Genomic DNA, 5,574 nt, shown 5'->3' with positions numbered 1-5,574 from the left:
ATGATGGTTGGAGGAAGAGCGCCTCATCTTCTGCCTAGGAACCCTCCAACCACAAGGCAGGAACGCGGGTTTCACCAGTTTCCTCATTTCCCCTCCCCCCACCTTGTCTCAGTCAAATCCATCGAATTCAGCACCGCCTTCCTAACCTGAGATCTTCTTCCCGACCTCTCCGCCCCCACCCCAGTCTGACCTATCACCCTCACCTTGACCTCTTTCCACCTATCACATTTCCGACGCCCCTCCCCCAAGTCCCTCCTCCCTTTATCTTAGCCTGCTGGACAAACTTTCCTCATTCCTGAAGAAGGGCTTATGCCCGAAACGTCGATTCTCCTGTTCCCTGGATGCTGCCTGACCTGCTGCGCTTTTCCAGCAACACATTTTCAGCTCTTTTTCTCCCAGTCACACTGTGCAACATCCATTACCTACAAAAAGTAAGGTTTATTGGAGTCTTCAGGAAGGCAATCTGATTACCTGTGAGAAATTCGCTACGGAAAGTTTCGGGTTAGGATTTTGAAATGTTGCAGCTCTGTCTCTCTGAGAAACACAAGGAACTCATCCATAATTTGGCCTTTGATAGTCACGAGAGATGTTAAGCATATTGAGGGTATGCAGATATAATTGCATTGCAAAACAATGGGCCATTTGATCTCTTGGACTGGCTCCAATCATCGAAGGAAATCTGAGAGGAATTTTTCAGAGTGGTTTTCCATTCTTATTAGCCCTGAGTTTACTTTTACTATCTCACCCAGGAGAGTACATGGCTGTTATGGTATGGAGTGGTGATTGATGGTGGGTGGGGAGTGCTTAACAGTGAAGAAGGTAAATGGGATGTTGGCCTTCACTGTGAGAGAATTCGAATACAAGAGCAGGGGGATGTCTTGCTGCAGTTATACAAGTCCTTGGTGAGACCACTGCTGGAATATTGCGTACAGTTTTGGTCACAAATATGTGAAGAGAGACTGGATACATTAGAACTATATTCACTGGAGTTTAGAGGAATGAGGAGGGACCTCATAGAAACCTGTGAAATTCAAACAGGATAAGACAGAGTAAATGTACGAAGGATGTTCTCAAAGACCTAGGAGTCCAGAACCAGGGGTCACAGTCTAAGGATATAGGGTCGGACATTTAGGACTGAGATGAGGAGAAATGTCTTCATCCAGAGAGTGGGGAGCCTGTGGAATTCTCTGCCACAGAAAGCAGTTACAGCCAAAACATTGAATGTTTTCAAGGAGGAGTTAGATATGGTTCTTAGGACTAAAGGGATCCAAGGGTATGGGGAGAAAGCTGGATCAGGGGACTAAGTTGGATGATCAGCCATGACCGTATTGAATGGTGGAGGAGGCTCAAAAGCCTGAATGTTCTCCTCCTGCTCCTTTTTTTGATGTTTCTATATTCAGAAGTGTTGCACGATGCTCCAGTCAGCAGGGAAAACAATAAAGGGCTTGCGTTGATATATCCCCTTTCATGATGCCAGCAAGTTCCAAAACACCTCACCTCCACTGGAATCCTTTTTTGAAATGTTGTCACTGTTATAATGCAGTCACCAATTTGTGCATAGCAAGTTCTCACAATAGTAAAGAGTGAGTGACTGAATGCTTCAGTGATGTTGATAAAAATTGGCAAAGCAATGGTCGGGAGCAACTCTGCTGCTCTTCTAGGAAGTGGTGTCGGGGAGTGAATCCATGAGGAAAGGCATCATCACCCTCATCTACAAGCAGAAGGGGGAGAGGGAAGAAATTAGAAATTGGAGACCATCTCACTGGTTAAACACAGACTACAAAATCTTGTCAAAGGTCATCGCCAACATTGTATAGATTAAATATATATGAATAAAGTATATTTTTGAAATAAAAAAAAAAATCTGTCATCGCTCCATTGGCGTCTGAGCTCAATGTAATCACACCAACCTGTGAATATGAATGATTACCCTGTTTCGATACGTAAAGAAATGGAATGTTTACAGAATGATGACATGTCCAATTGTATAGATTAAATATATATGAATAAAGTATATTTTTGAAATAAAAAAAAAAATCTGTCATCGCTCCATTGGCGTCTGAGCTCAATGTAATCACACCAACCTGTGAATATGAATGATTACCCTGTTTCGATACGTAAAGAAATGGAATGTTTACAGAATGATGACATGTCCAATTGTATAGATTAAATATATATGAATAAAGTATATTTTTGAAATAAAAAAAAAAATCTGTCATCGCTCCATTGGCGTCTGAGCTCAATGTAATCACACCAACCTGTGAATATGAATGATTACCCTGTTTCGATACGTAAAGAAATGGAATGTTTACAGAATGATGACATGTCCAATTGTATAGATTAAATATATATGAATAAAGTATATTTTTGAAATAAAAAAAAAAATCTGTCATCGCTCCATTGGCGTCTGAGCTCAATGTAATCACACCAACCTGTGAATATGAATGATTACCCTGTTTCGATACGTAAAGAAATGGAATGTTTACAGAATGATGACATGTCCAATTGTATAGATTAAATATATATGAATAAAGTATATTTTTGAAATAAAAAAAAAAATCTGTCATCGCTCCATTGGCGTCTGAGCTCAATGTAATCACACCAACCTGTGAATATGAATGATTACCCTGTTTCGATACGTAAAGAAATGGAATGTTTACAGAATGATGACATGTCCAATTGTATAGATTAAATATATATGAATAAAGTATATTTTTGAAATAAAAAAAAAAATCTGTCATCGCTCCATTGGCGTCTGAGCTCAATGTAATCACACCAACCTGTGAATATGAATGATTACCCTGTTTCGATACGTAAAGAAATGGAATGTTTACAGAATGATGACATGTCCAATTGTATAGATTAAATATATATGAATAAAGTATATTTTTGAAATAAAAAAAAAAATCTGTCATCGCTCCATTGGCGTCTGAGCTCAATGTAATCACACCAACCTGTGAATATGAATGATTACCCTGTTTCGATACGTAAAGAAATGGAATGTTTACAGAATGATGACATGTCCAATTGTATAGATTAAATATATATGAATAAAGTATATTTTTGAAATAAAAAAAAAAATCTGTCATCGCTCCATTGGCGTCTGAGCTCAATGTAATCACACCAACCTGTGAATATGAATGATTACCCTGTTTCGATACGTAAAGAAATGGAATGTTTACAGAATGATGACATGTCCAATTGTATAGATTAAATATATATGAATAAAGTATATTTTTGAAATAAAAAAAAAAATCTGTCATCGCTCCATTGGCGTCTGAGCTCAATGTAATCACACCAACCTGTGAATATGAATGATTACCCTGTTTCGATACGTAAAGAAATGGAATGTTTACAGAATGATGACATGTCCAATTGTATAGATTAAATATATATGAATAAAGTATATTTTTGAAATTAAAAAAAAGTGGTGTCAGGGTATAATTTGTTAACTCCCTGAGGGAGCAGGACCATCACTAGCGCACCACTCCCTCAGTAATGCACTGGTGTGTCATTTCTGGGAAATGATTTCTGGTTTGATTTCTGGGAAACAGTGCTGTAAACCACCAGCATCCCTCGGTTCCTTCAGTCCAGCCCTTTAAAAACAGCCAAGTTCCCCTATTCTGGCCTCTCGCACAATTCTAATTTTAATCGTTCCACTATTGGCCAACTTGCCTTCAGTTGTATGACCCCTAACACCTCGACTTCTCCCTCAAACATTGTCACTTTTCTGCCTCACTTTCCTCTTGTAAAATGCTCCTTATCTTTCTTGGAGGGCTGCAGAAATTCCCTGCGTAGGGTACAAAGCATGACAAATTCCAATAACATGGAGAACTTAGGGTTATAGCCAAGAGGAAATGGCAGGTAAAGGACTCCATTGAAGTGTTAAAATAATTTGATGCTTACATAGAATGGGAGAACCTATCTCCAATGCCAGGAGGACACAGAATAGGATCATCTACATTAGAACCAGAAAGAATGGGGCATATCTTTCTTGCCACTGAGTTGTTGTGATCCAGATTGCATTGTTTGAAAGGGAGTCAAAGCAGATTTAACATTTGTTTCCGTAACAGAATTGGCAAAGTACTTGTAAAGAAAACAAAATGCAAGCTAAACAATGGGAAGAGTGGAAATAATGTGACAGCTCTTTCAAAGATCCATCACAGCTTCTAGAAACACTTCCTCAGAATTAGTATTTACATGGAGAAAGGTGGGTTGATAATGAAGAGGATTGCTAAACACGAAATCACATTTAACCAACGTGCTGCAGGTTTGTGAAGGGGTAACAACAATGCTTGATGAGGATAACACCATTGAGGTGCTGCACATGGACTTTCAGAAGCTGTTTGAGACAGTGTCATACAACATAATTGTGAAGATATTTATAGGTCATGACTGCAGGGAGACAGGATAGTGAAGAAGGTGTTTGGTATGCTTGCCTTTATTAGCCAATACATTGCATATTGGAGTTGGGAGGTCACGCTGTGACTGTACAGGTTAGGCCACATTTGGAATAATGTATTCAATTCTGGTTTCCCTGCTACAGGAAGGATGTTGTGAAACTTGAAAAGGTTCAAAAAAGATTTACAAGGATGTTGCCAGGGTTGGAGGGTTTGAGCTATAGGGAGAGGCTGAATAGACTGGAGCTGTTTTCCCTGGAGCATTGGAGACTGAGGGGTGACCTTATAGAAGTTTATAAAATCATGAGGGGCATTAATAGGGTGTCCAAAACTAGAGGGCGTAGGTTTAAGGTCAGAGGGGAAAGATTTAATAGGGACCGAGGGGCAACTTTTTCCCGCAGAGGGTGGTGCGTGTGTGGAATGAGCTGCCAGAGGAAGTGGTGGAGGCTGGTATAATTACAACATTTAAAAGGCACCTGGATTGGAATATGAATAGGAAGGTTTTAGAGGGATATGGGCCAAGTGCTGGCTAATGGGACTAGGTTAGGTTAGGATATCTGGTCGGCATGGGCAATTTGGACCAAAGGGTGTGCTTCCATGCTGTACATCTCTATGACTCTATATAAAAGGGACGGTAACGACATGGATGCAAAATTGGCTGAGTACTAACACATAGGGTTTTTTTCTGGACGTATGGTTGATGGATATTTTTCAGACTCGAGGAAGGTTTGCAGTGGAGTTCCCCAGGAGTCGGCATTGGGATTCTTACTTTTCTTGATATTTATGATTAATCTTGCTGTCCATAGGGACAATTTCACAGTTTACAGATGATACCAAACTTGGAAAAATTGTACACTATGAGGAGGACAGTGTGGAACTCCAAAAGGACATTGCCAAACCGGTGAAGTGGGTAGGTGGATGGCAGATGAGGTTCGAGGCAGAGAAGTGTGAGGAGATGCACTTTTATCAGAAGAACATTGAAAAACAGTGCACAATAGGGGATACAATTCTAAATTCTAGATTAGAGTGGTGCTGGAAAAGCACAGCAGTTCAGGCAGCATCCGAGGAGCAGTAAAGTCGACGTTTCGGGCAAAAGCCCTTCATCAGGAATACAGGAAGAGAGCCTGAAGGGTGGAGAGATAAGCTAGAGGAGGGTGGGGGTGGGGAGAAAGTA

This window comes from Chiloscyllium plagiosum, chromosome 12 (assembly GCF_004010195.1).
Source record: "Chiloscyllium plagiosum isolate BGI_BamShark_2017 chromosome 12, ASM401019v2, whole genome shotgun sequence".
Lineage (NCBI taxonomy): Eukaryota > Metazoa > Chordata > Chondrichthyes > Orectolobiformes > Hemiscylliidae > Chiloscyllium > Chiloscyllium plagiosum.
The sequence above is the reverse complement of the archived record's forward strand: the minus strand, read 5'-3'. Positions refer to the sequence as shown.